Source organism: Suncus etruscus, chromosome 6 (assembly GCF_024139225.1).
Source record: "Suncus etruscus isolate mSunEtr1 chromosome 6, mSunEtr1.pri.cur, whole genome shotgun sequence".
Classification (NCBI taxonomy): Eukaryota; Metazoa; Chordata; class Mammalia; order Eulipotyphla; family Soricidae; genus Suncus; species Suncus etruscus.
The window spans coordinates 20,986,327-21,000,216 of NC_064853.1; the positions used below are offsets into that span (position 1 = coordinate 20,986,327).

The window sequence follows — 13,890 nt, forward strand, 5'->3', positions numbered from 1 at the left end:
AAATGTTTACATGGTACTTGAAATAATTTAAAAGGAGAAATTTACCTAGCCATGAATGTGTTAGAAAGAAAGTATCAGTATATCTCCGGTGTGACAGGAGCTCACATTTTTAGAACACATAGCTCACAATTTATAAATCTTAGAATTGGTTGAGTGCATATATGGCTCAGTTCCTAAACATACTAAGGAAAATTAAGTTTTGGGAAAAAAATTTAGCACTTTTACATCAATTTGTGTTCAATATTTCATAGCCATGTTTTCAGATCAACTGGAGACATAGAGAACGTGGTTTAAAGAATCTCATAATATATTCAATAAAATTTTATATGCACCAAGTCTTTGCCAACATTCACCCTCCTATTTCATCTTAGGATAGCTCCATTTTTGTGGAAGAGGAAATCCAGTTTGAGAAGGGCTGATGGACTGATGGACTGATGGACTCCATCCTACATAATGAAGTTTCAGAAATGATGACAAGTTTACTGCCCAGGAGCATGAGTTTCATTATTTCATTCTACCTTTTCATGGTCTATAATATTGCAGCATGCATTATACTTTTTACCACATCCTTAATCCTATAGATTTAGACTTATATTTATAGTTTTAAAATGAGCTCTAAGGATTGAATTCATATTCTGGTTGCAGTCTCTGACCTCTCTCACTTTCTGTTTATTTTAATTAACCATTTCAAAATTATACACAGCACCCTCAATATACAAGAATTTCATTTTAATGAGGATTAATCACAGGCAGACTATAAAATATATAAATTATCTTTAGTAGGAGGCGTTTATGTTGCCTAAAATATATCTTAATATGCCTTTTATTCAACATTGAATAATGGATTGTTTTTTTTTAATCATGTGGTAGATATTATTGGGAGGGGAAGATGTTCAATTTTCATTACATAGATAATTTAAACCATGTAATTAATAAAATATGGTAGGTTGAGACAAACATGACTAATAAATGTTCAGTTAATGGTATCTGGTAGTAAAAGTAATAGGAAAATTTTATTATTTTATCATCTATTATAACTTTTAATTTTATAATTATAATTTATAATAACTTTGAAATTTATTATAACTTTGAATTCCATCTTGACCACTTACAATTGTGTGACTTGAATCAAATCTCTCCATGCCTGCATTTTCTTTATATATCTGTAAGACAAAATGATAATACTTGCTTCATATGCCTAGGAGGTTTGAATCAGTGGCAAACTGTTGTGTTACTGATCCTACCCTAATCAATAATTGTGCCCCACCCTAGGGTGTGACCTGGTGATAGTATATTGGATTATTCCTTACTTGGTATTTTGCTCCTACCCTAAGGTGGTACCTGATTCTTGTCAATAAAAGCCAGGGTCTGAGGAAGGCTGGGGCTCATTCTTCTGTCTTCTTCCACTGAGCAGTACTCCAATTTAGGAGCAGAAAACAAGGAATTCCTTGCTGTTGCAAGTCAACCCCTGAAGAGGTTGACTGATGGAGGGATGGAGGATGAGATCTTTCCCCTCCAGCTCGGAGCACGCGTCTGCCACCCCATCCAGCCAACAGTTCTGAGGTGAAACGGTGGGTAAACAGCTCGCAGACAGTCAGGCTTGTGGAAATATTAACTTTATTTGGTGGACAAGACTGAAGTCCAAAGTCTCAGCCTTAGTTTCAGCCAAAAGCCTCTCGCCTTCCACAGACCCTTGTTTTTATCCCCCAGAATCAGGTACCACCCAATGGTGGGATCAGATACCACCCAATGGTGGAAGCAGAATCAGGTACCACCCTAGGGTGGGGGCAGAATGCCAGTTACACCCTAGGGTAGGACAAATCACCGGATCAGGGTAGGGTCAGTAACATAATAATCCCATAAAATATTTACATATACAACACTTGCTTGAGCACTGGATTTCCTGAACCCATTCTTATACCTTTACACTCTGTGAATGATTTCCTGTGGATCTCTACAACTGGAACTGTTCCCCCTGACCTTATTGGACAGGGGAATGGGAACTGCCTTTCCTGTCTGGGAGCTCGGTGGGAATCAAGCCTGAACCAATCTCCTAGAGAATGTGACACTTCAGCAAATATAGTAATATTTTAGTATATATACATATACATATATACAAATACATATAATAAATATAGTAATAATTGCAATTTTTCAAAGAACTAATTATTTATCAAACAACATTTTGTATGGATGCAAAGTAATGTTAAAATAGTGATGGGGGTGGGGCTGGAGTGATACCACAGTAGTGATTTCTGAGCTCAGAGCCAGGAGTAACCCCTGAACACTGCTGGAGGTGCCCCCATCAAAATAGTGACAGAAAAAAATCAGGAAAATTGAATATCAATAAATTTTAAGGATTATAAGAGAGATAGTAGAGCACCTGGCTTGCATGTAACTGACTGGATTTGATGCTCTGCTTCCCAAATGGTTCCCTAATTAGCACCTAGAGTGATTCTTGCATGCAGAACCAGGAGATTAGCCCCGAGCATTGATGGTTATGACTCCAAAACAAAAAATATTACAAGAATATATATTTTTTCCACCTTTCAATTTCTTATAGATTACTTATATACAAATTAATCATTTGGCCAGTGAGTATAATCCCTTGAAATTTTCCTCTATTTTGACTGCTCGATGTCCCTTCCTTCCTGGATTGTCATAGTCTATTTCCCATGTCACATCCATAATTCACCTCAAGATTTCCTCCTATGGTAAATCATTTTAGTACTTGTTCCCTGTTCTACTAGCAGATATTAAATGTTCCTTCTGTAATACTTTTTATGTGATTCTATCTAGTAGTTAGCTCCTTCAACTATGCTTATATAATAATGAAAGATTCAATCATCTTAGAGCATTTTAGCTAAAACATCTTTTAGCACAATAGAAAAGGGGACAATGTTAAAATAAACAAAACAAACCAAAATCCTATAACTCTGCCATACTAGTTGAGAAAGACTAGAACATCTCATTCTTCAAAGTTCTGGATATTTTTACTATTATCCTTAAGTCTCTAAGTTTATTTCATTTTTGAAATAAAAACTCATTAATACATTTTTTTTTACTTTTGGATTCCACCAGAAGACCCTTTATCATGTTCCTTGTGAAACAGAAACTAGTCAAGGACTGTGCAAGACAGATTTTAAGACCTCTCTTGGGTAAAATCAGTATGTAGAAAAGTTTTAGCATTCATATCCTCTCCGAAGATCTTTCTAGAGAAGTAGTCACTATATAAAGTGTCAAAACTGGTGGTAGAGAATAATATAGTCATGCAAAGTATGAATTTGTGTATTCACTTTTCTAGGTAATGACAGAGTGGCTTTCAGTATCATGATCTGATTTACTGATCTGATCAGTACCTGATCTACACAGGTATATCCTTCCCGGGTTCAAAGTTCCAGCTGAAAAAGCCTATGTTCTTTCCACGGCAATACAATGATTCTCCTCTGGTCAGAAAATTGATCCCTTGAGACCTAGTCTCCCCTCTAAAGGAGCAATTTTAGAAATTTTTTTCACTCTTACCTAAGATAGATATCCTCCTATGTATATAGGAGAATAAAAATCTAATAGTGAGGATTAATTTGTTTCCAAGTTCTAATTTTATACAAATCCACAATTTATGAATAACTGTAAATCACAGTGCTTTAACAAAAACAATTCACCATTATTTTTTACTCTTTCTTTACTTGAACTGTGCTTTTAATAAATTCTCAGAACATTGCCATTCAACATTACCTTGAACATCTGTCTACACAAGGACTTTAATAGGGTTGTCATGAAGTTAGATGTCTCGCTAGAATTAGGCCAAATTGAGGCAAAATCTAGCCAGTCTTGATATTGACGATCCTTAGATGTAAACTAATGAGGGCTGTGTTTCTGGGAGCAAGTGATCTTCAGTCAAGGATGTGGCTACTCAGCTACAAGTTTTTAGAGGCCAACACTTCCCCAGTCCTGTGGAATGAGTTATTTATATTTAAAGGGGAAATAGACACAGAACCTGTCCTTTTCTGGGAGTAAAACCAGAATTGAGCCAGTCCCATCCTTTCTACCGTGCAGTTTCTTCCTATCTCTGTTTTACGCATGATGTACCATAAAGGTTCATCATCCATCAATCTATGATTTTGGTGAGCTGCCATGAGCAACTTAGCTTAGGGTTCCTACAAACATTAGAAAATCATGCATGCTTTAGTAGTAAATCCTTTGTCTAGGGAACAGGAAGGATAATTTTGCTCTTCATTTGGTGGGATTTGATAAGGTTTTATTTGTTCTCTGAGTTTACATTTCTTGGGGCTGATTTATGAATGCATTTAGCATAATTTTTGGTATATAATAGACCCTCAATGAATGCAAGCTGTGTCCCTTTTCCCTTCATTTATAAGGTGAATGTTGGGTTAGATATTAGCTAAGATCTCTCCAAGTTCTTAGACCCATAACTGCATATTATAATGGAATTCCAGATTTCATTTCATTTTCATTATGCATTATTTATTGACTAAGTTGGTAATAATCCAGGTTTGGCTTTTATTTTATTTCCATGCATGAAATTTCATAGCTGAAACAAACCTTTGGAAGAGTTCAACCCCTTCATTTTAATCTTGAGCAGAAGAGCTATTTGGTGGAAAGAAGGGGGAAACTGACTTGTTCAAGGCCACACACAAGTAATGACAAAATATAATAGCTGATCTACCTTAGTATCCCTACCCATCCATTTCCTAATTTCCAACAGTCACTAGATTGTTCCAGTTGAAGTAGCAGCAGAGTTTTCCTTTCTTATGTTAACATTGTTTTAGCATGTAATATCTGTGTTTAAGGCAATGACCTGAGAAATACTTTTATTTCCAGTGGTGCACTTATTTTGCAGGGTTTATTAATTTTATTTATGTATTTGATTTCTCAAATGAAATAATAAACTAATTAGTGGGACAATTTACTGGTATGTTCCGCCAAGAGTGTTTTACAACCTCAGTGTGAGCTTGTCTAACTGTGGTGTCAGCAGCTTTGCTTTCTGCCCCACTGCCCTTAATACCAGCCATCAGAGGCACATGGCAAGCAACTTTGCTTTGGGGAACTGAGCCTCCAGGGGGCATCTGAAACATCCATTCACAGGTCAGGGAAACTTGCACCCAGTGGCATCATTCCAGAGAGAGGTTGCTTCCTTGGCTTACAGAGGTGGGAGTGACTGCCATAGAATGGACCTGGGCCAGCACATTACTGTAGGGGTAGAATGAGAAATTCTCTAGTAATTTTCATTGGACATCACATCTGAGCACATCATAACTTAAAACAGAACAAAAAGATGACTGTCAATACACCAAACTTGAGAAAATGGCAAAATATAGAAACAAGGATAGGAAAGGTAACTTGAAGATCCTGCATGCATGCATGGAACAAATCAAACAATTGCATCAACTATTTATTTAGTTTCATTGGCTTTAAAGAGAAGCATACAGATTTTCCTGGAACTGACCCATGTCTCTATTCTCTTAACAGCCATTTCTTATCTTTGTCCTAGAATAGTCTGTTGAATTTGTCCATCCCGTTTGGCTGTGAGCACCAATGTATCAGCAAGGTTTGGAACTTGAGCTATAATTATTCCATTAGGACTACATAGCAAAGATAGTATTTATATTATAGCAAAATAGACAGCAAGGGTAGTAACTATAACTAAGTACAAATAAACACAGTATGAAAACAACCTAAATATGAATAGACCAAGAAGTTGTAGTATATGTACACAATGGAATACTCTGTAGTTCTAAGAAAGAATAAAAATTATGCAGTTTTCAGCAACATGGATGGAACTATAGTATATCTTGCTGAATGAAGTAAGAGGAAAGGGCTAAATACAAAACAATCTCATATTTGGTACTTAAAGATACACAGTAAGCTAAGAACAAAGATTTAAAGACAACAAGTGAGTGAATTGTGAAGGAGAACAGCTGGGGTCTTTGAGAGAGGAATGTGGGTACACAGGTGATAAACATGGTGTTAGAATTTTGTGCATGAGACTGTAATTAACAGTATTATAACCATAGAATCTCAATAAATATTTTTTAAGATAGTGCTTATTCTTTGAGAGCCATGTTATACTTGCAGATGTCTAGTGAAGCACTGGTTTTGGCAGTAAGTTGTGTTTGAGTTTATTCTAAGGTTTCCTGAGGCATAAACCTTCTCATACTTCCATGTTCTGCAGCAGATACACAGCAGTTACTTTCTGAACCAAGTCCTATGTCATGATTTAGGTCCAGGTATGAACACACCAAAAGCCTCTGCGCCCAGATGTGAGTTAATAGAGTCTTTCCAACATAGCCAGATCAGGACATGGACAGCTTGTGTTTTTATTTACTATCTCCCTGGGGTAGAGATTTTTCACTGGGTTTTAAACCAGAGCTAGATAGCACCATGAAGCATTTAAAATTGTCTGCCAACTCTAATCATCTGGTATATATATAAAATCAGTTACATTTTGTCTCATTGGATTTTTTTCCAGTCATATTATTTTATATGTTGAATGCTTCCATCCTTCCCTTCCCTTTAATCTTGTGAGGTCAAATGGTCATATATACTCTTGGTTGTGATACTCAGTAGAAATCTCATCCTTCCAGTTGTGGTATTGGCACATGGGCTTATCGGGGAGGATTGCACTCTTTTAATGGCATTTACACACATTCTGGTTATGGTGCTTGCCAGGGGGCTCGAAGGTGGTCTCCCATGAGTTTGCTGGGATCTACCCTCCTAACCACATGGCTCAGGGATCTTTTAGTTGTTCTGTGAGTCAAAGATAAGTTCCTTTTTCGGAGGTAATGGGAGTCCCAAAGAGGAGAGTTACTGGAGACTGCATATATGACATGTATGTGTTTTGAGTTCAGGGATTGAATTCACAGTTTCACACTTGCAGAGCTGCAAGCACCAAATGTTCCGTATTTTGTTTGCTTATTTTACATTTTTCAGAGCACTTGTCACTATCTGATATATTCTACAGTTAATCTTTTATTATATATTGTCTGTCTCCCTCCCCTGGAATGTAAGCTCCATGAGGGCATAAATATTTGATGAGATTGTTAATAAATTCCTAAAAGATCAACCAGTGTTTGACACTGTCATACAACGTATTAGTACATTAGTATGAATGAATCATTATGGATATATTTATGAGTGAATACGTTATGTGCAGATGGGTAGAAAAATGGATTCCAGAGTAATACATATTAACTATAACAACTTAGGATAAAGTAATGCTAATGAAGGTACTATGGCTTTGTACCCACCTCTGGCCCACTCACCAAAAAGAAAATAACTAAACCAATGAAATAAAATTTAGTCTCCTAATAGAATAGAGTGATTGGAAATTTTGCATATGATAGAAACATCGTCACAAGTATATTAATAAGTGTTAATGTGAATTAATAAAAAAAAATCCAGGAGTAAGATGTAAATGGTATAAACTAATGCTACAGAAAATTTGTTTAATTTTTATCTTGACTGTATAAAGAATAATTAATTCCATGGATTCTAAATGCAAGTTGCATAACTTTAGAAACATTGGAAGAAACTATAGGAAAATGTCGTTTTTACTCAGGGGTGAAAAAATTATTATTGGATCAAGCAAAACCCTACTTATCTTAAAAAGAAATATTAATATATTTTATTACATAAAATATACTTTTTATATATCATTATAAAGAGAAAGAGAAGATGTAGTACTTTCTCTGAAGAGAAAGTAGTGGGTCAAAAGCAATTGCTTTGCATTAAAGCAAATCCCAGTTCAATTCCTGGCACCATGTAGTTCCCCAGGATCACTGAGCACAGATCCAAAAGTAAGACGAGAACAATCAGGTATGGACCATTTCACCCTCTCACCACAAATGTAAAACCTTTTAGCTTACAACAATATTTTTCACAACTATAATTGCAAAAAATGTTATATCCCAATTTACTTTTTCGTTATAAAGCATAATTATAGAAAAAATGATGCATCTATCTTGATTGAATATTCATGTTTACTAATTTTCTACTTTCTTCCCATGGCTTGACTCAGTGATTGTAGGACTTTACTACTTGTCTCTTTCTTATAACTATACAACACAAAACTGAACTTCCACCACCATATTCATGATATAGCCCTTCTTGACTGCTGGATTTATTCCATGGCACACTGAACCATCTGACATCCAATATGGTTTACTTTTCTAGTTTTGTTTGTGTGCCCATCCTATATTCTCTCATGTAAGAAATGCTGTCATAGAAACAGAAACCTAAATAATATAATCAAAAAATGAAACAATGAAGGAATGTTTATTCTTTCTAGTAAAGAAATTTATATTAAAATGGAAAACACTTTCATCCATAGATTAGAAGAAATTAGGAGTTAAACAATCCAAATTCTGGTAATGAATTAATGTTGGATTAATATAAATAATACCACCAGTTTGCAGAACAATTTTGCATAAAATAATTTGTGACAGTTAATAACATTAAAGAAATATAAACACTATTGTTTAGCATGTCTACAAGCAAGTTTCACATTTACATTCCCAAGATGTATAGCAAATTTCATTGAAACATTGTGTGTAAGACAAATTGAAAGCAACTTAAATGTTTATCAATATGGTGATTGAATTCAAATATAAATATAGTATCAAGTGTATTTAAATATTTAATGAAGGATTTAAAGTTATTTCAAATGTAAAATGTTTATAAAGTATCACTTAACAAAATAAATAAATGGTTGTCTACAGTAAAATATCATTTAATATAATATTTTAGAGCATGTCACAAATACATTGCTTTGTATAACTTATAGATAAATGCATATATTATCAGCTCAAACAACAGAGGTAAAAATTTAGACTAGCTATATTTGTGAAATTGGAAGGAAATGTATGGGAAATGCTTACATATAGAATGTTTTAAATGGTGAGATCAAATGCAAGCATGATGAAATGATAATATTGAGCCAGGCTTAGTGGGAGGACATAGGGTTTCTTTTAATAATTATTCTAAATTCAAGTTTATGCTTGAAATATTTAATAAGAAAAGAAATAGGAGGGTGTTTAAGTGTGACTACAAGGGAATAGATTTCAAGCCCTAGCATAACATAGAAAAATTGTGAGAGGCACTTTGTTGTGATTCAAAGGTCGAATGTAAACTCAGATACAGTGTCTTTTTTTTTATAGCAGTTAATGAAATTATACTTTGGAATGAGACATTTTGAGTTTGAATTTTCACCTCGATTCTCAAGCATCATTTCAATTTCTGCATCAGTTTCTCATGTTTTATGTAGAAGAAAAAGCCAAAATATACACTTCCCCAAACCAAAAACAGCAACAGCAAAAAAAAAAAATCAATAAACCCACAATTGGCTCATTTAAATTATTTTTAAAAATTGACAAATTTTGTCTAGGTCGAAGAAAAGTTTCATGTGAAAATCAGAAATGAAAGGAGATTTACTACTCATATATACAAAAGCATTATACAGTGAAAATATTGTGCCTTTTCATATCAAATTGTATGATGAGGAAATGAGATTGTATTAATATAGTGCTTAGGTTGCTTCATAGCACATGATTAAAAGACTGGTGTAAGTATAAGAATTCTATCTACTGATGTAAATTCATTTGGAATTTAAGCTTGTTTTGAATGCCATGTTTCTCTCATGTTCTTTTTATAATAATCCTGTCAGATTGCTAGTGTTTTTATTATCCCATTTTATATGTAATAAAACTGAGTCTTAGATCAAAATACATGCCCAAGATCACCTGTGACTCAAAAACAGAGATGGAATTCAAACCGCATCTATTGAGAAATATAACTATAAATTAATATCCTACTTATATTTCATTAGTTTATGAACAAACTAAATGGAACTTGTATAAAACACCACAATGATATATCTTGAAGCGTCTCTTTCCTTGAGCAGGAAGTCAACCAGCCATTGCTGATTAAAACTAATAGCAAGCATCTACATACTTTATGTATATGTAATTCCAAACATGTAGAGTAAGTGATTTGCTCTAATAGGATATTGTCACTAGATAAATATCCCTGCCTTAAACAAATCCTTGGTCTTGAAATACATTGGAATATCATTAGACTGTGATATTCCATTATGTTGAGTTTTTATTTTTTAACCATAGACTTTGTCTTAGTTTCACAGTCTTCTCTGAAAAATTGCTACCTCTTTGCTTTCCATCTTCTGTGAACCCAAATGGAACTTAACTTTCATTGTCGCTGATTATTTTGAAGGAACAATTTTCTTAATGTAATTTTGTCAAGTCAGTTCCATTAAACTCTTATTCATTCATTCTCTCACTCGTTCTTTCTTTTATGCAGCAAATATTAAGTAATGTCTAGGAGCACATTTCAGAAAGAAGGGTTAATAAGGCATGGTACTGCCTGAGAGAAGTGAAATACTGAAAATACAGAAAAAGAGCAATTCCAGTGCAGAGTTACTTTCAGAATTGTTGATAGGCGAGCTTGGAATATAAGGGTGTACAAGAGGAACAGGGATGGTGATATAGCAGCTGAAACATATGTTCTTTCATTTTTTCCTGTCTTTTTCCCTTTCCTTTCTTTTTCTTTCTTTCCTTCTTCCTTTTCTTCTTTTCATCTTTCTTTTCTTTCTTACTTCATCTTTCCTTTCTCACTTATATTTGGCTATGTTCAGGGATCACTCCTATCAGACTTGGGGATCATATGGGGTGCCATCATTGAACCTAGATTGGCTATGTGTGAGGCATGTGCCCTACTTCATGTACTATCTCTCTGCTCTCTTAATTTATTTATAAAAGCATAATGCACACTCATGTAGGAAATTTGGAAAGTTAAGAAAAATGGAATCACATACTACAGAAAGATTACCACCATCAATTGGTATACTTTTAAAAAATATTTTTGAGGGATCAGAGCATTAGCATACAGAGTAGGGCATTTGCCTTGCATACAGCCAACTTTGGTTCAATCCCCTGCATCCCATCTGCTCCCCAAAACTTACTAGAAGTAATTCTTGAGCACAGAGTTAGGAGTACCCCCTGAGTATCACCAGATAGAGCCCCTAAACAAACAAATGTATATGTATATGTATGTATATATATGCATATATATGTATGTATATATATGTGTGTGTGTGTATATATATATATATATATATATATATATATATATATATTGGGTTTTGTGTCACACTCAGAAGTTCTCAAGACTTACTACTTACTGTGCTCTATGATCACTCCTTGTGTGCTCAGAGGACCCTGATGATGATAGGTATTGAACGGAAGTTGGTTGTACACAAGATCATCTAAATCCCTGTACTATCTGGTCATATTGAAATAGTTTTAAAGACCATCTTATATATGGGCAAATTCAAATATGGTTAACAATTTGGCTATGTCATGGTGCATGGTCTATTTAGAAAGCCCCATCTTCACATTATCATTCCTTTATTCATGGTTTACTCTTACATAAATGTTCTATGTTGACTATCTTTGTGAGTAAATATTGAACTATTGGACTTGAAAGTTAGATTAATGGGCTAAGCGCATAGTTTGCATGGGCTAAGCGCATAGTTTTCATGCAGTGTTGCCCCCTGAACACTTCCAGGAGTTTCACTTTAACAGTAATTGGGAGAGCTACATCTACACAGTGGAATACTATGCAGTTGTTAGAGAAAATAAAGTCATGAAATTTGTTTGTACATGATTAGATATATAAAGTATTATGATGAATAAAATAAGTTAGAAAGGCAAGGGTAGACACAGAATGATCACATTCATTTGTGGGATATAATAAAATCAGTATGGTAGGACCCGGAGAGATAGCACAGCGGTGTTTGTCTTGCAAGCAGCCGATCCAGGACCTAAGGTGGTTGGTTCGAATCCTGGTGTCCCATATAGTCCCCCGTGGCTGCCAGGAGCTATTTCTGAGCAGACAGCCAGGAGTAACCCCTGAGCACCACTGGGTGTGGCCCTAAAACCAAAAAAAAAAAATCAGTATGGTAATAATAATGACCATAGAGATAACAATAGAGACAATAGAGATGAGGAACAGGAGGATTGATCAATGATAGGAAGCTTGTCACAAAGAGTAGGAGAGTGCAGTTAGTGCCAGTTAGTGCCAGTGATAATTGGAAATGATCACTCTGGACATGAACTGGGTGCTGAAAGGAGGTAAAGCAATATACATGACACCCTTTCAGTAGCAATATTGCAAATCACAGTGTCTAAAAGGAGTGAAAGGAAGTCTGAGAGAGAGTGAATAAAATACATTTATTATAGAGGCAGGCAAGGGTAAGGTGAGACAGAAACTTAGGACATTGATGGTAGAAAATCTGTAATGGTGAAGGGATGTGTGTTGGACATTGCATGACTGAAACTCAAACATAAACAATTTTGTAACTATCTGATGCTGATTCAACAAAATTTTTTTTATTTTTTTATTTTTTTGGTTTTTGGGCCACACCCGGTGGTGCTCAGGGGTTACTCCTGGCTGTCTGCTCAGAAATAGTTCCTGGCAGGCACGGGAGACCATATGGGACACCGGGATTCGAACCAACCACCTTAGGTCCTGGATCGGCTGCATGCAAGGCAAACGCCGCTGTGCTATCTCTCCGGGTCCGATTCAACAAAATTTCATTTAAAAATATAAATACATAAATGTTAACTGGCATTTATATTGTCTTTTTTTTTGAGAAAATATTTGAAGATGAATTACAGATGAAAAGGTTGGATTATTTTTAAGAATTCTTAACATAATTTTTTTTTAGCTTTTGGGTCACCCCAGCAATACTCAGGGGTCACTCCTGGCTCTACACTCAGAAATCGCTCCTGGCAGGCCCAGGGGACCATATGGGATGCTGGGATTTGAACCACCATCCTCCTGCATGCAAGGCAAATGCCTTACCTCCATGCTATCTCTTCGGTCCCAGAATTCTTAACATTTTCTTCAGTATCCTCTTCACTAGTTTTAAGGCAAAATATCAAGCAAGCGTTTAGAGGAGTCAAAAGACAAATAATTTCTGATTTCTAGAGAAGTATTTTTGTTTTGTTCATCAATGTGTTTCTGATGACTGGTACATGGTAGGAACTAGGCAAATGTTTCAGTGAGCAAAAGAACACTAAGATGATCAAATAATTGTTTACCCTTTCTTAATATCATATTTTGTTTATTTTCAGCATCCTACTAGACATGGTGGTGAACCTTGGCTCTGAGTCTTCATGATTGAGAGACTTTTTTGCACATGCAAAGGTAAATATTTGAAATTGGCTGCCTAGTCTATGGCTGTACCACCCTGATTGTGCTAAATCGAGTCTGAAACTGGCTGCCTTGCTGGCGTAAGGACAATTTCTTCTCCGGAAAATTTGCACACAGATGGTTCTGCATCCTCTTGAAGCGATGGCTTTTGTGCTACCCTGGAGATTTCAAGCACCTTTGGGAATTAGGCAAAGGGTGGCTTTTCTCTGGTCCTCGGTGTGTTTGTGTTTAGAGAAAAAGAATATTGATTCTCTTTCTTCTTTTCTTTAAGCACCTCGTAAATGTCATTAGGGGTCTTAAGTTTTCCTGCTCAGATTTTATCCTCTCCTAATAGGTTGTCTCCAATTGGTTTGATTTTAAACACAGCTATGTCAACTCTCTTTTCTCAAGTTCCTTGTTTCAATATTTTTACTAACAGGCAGGACCATTCTCTGTGGCAGAAGCAAAAGTCAGACATAAGATAAATGTTTCTGTGTAGGAAAGAGACTTGGAGATTTATGAGCATATGGGGCAGGTACTATTCTTTTGAGGTCCTAAACTTTTAAATGATGGGAATGCTGAATTATGTACTTCATTTGAGGAGCCAGGAAGGCACAATTGAAGATGCCTCTTCTTTTGACAAATTAGAAACATTCATTCCAA

The 13,890-nt window shown here is 35.3% G+C and overlaps 1 long non-coding RNA gene across 1 annotated transcript in view; it reads left to right on the forward strand.

Annotated features, from left to right (window-relative positions):
* The window catches only part of LOC126010988 (uncharacterized), a 585,811-nt gene extending 572,587 nt beyond the window's left edge, over window positions 1-13,224 (forward strand). Inside the window, exon 4 of the long non-coding RNA XR_007496744.1 lies at window positions 13,170-13,224. This is a non-coding gene — a long non-coding RNA (uncharacterized LOC126010988). The remainder of the gene's footprint in view (window positions 1-13,169) is intronic.
* Window positions 13,225-13,890: the final 666 nt, after the last annotated feature.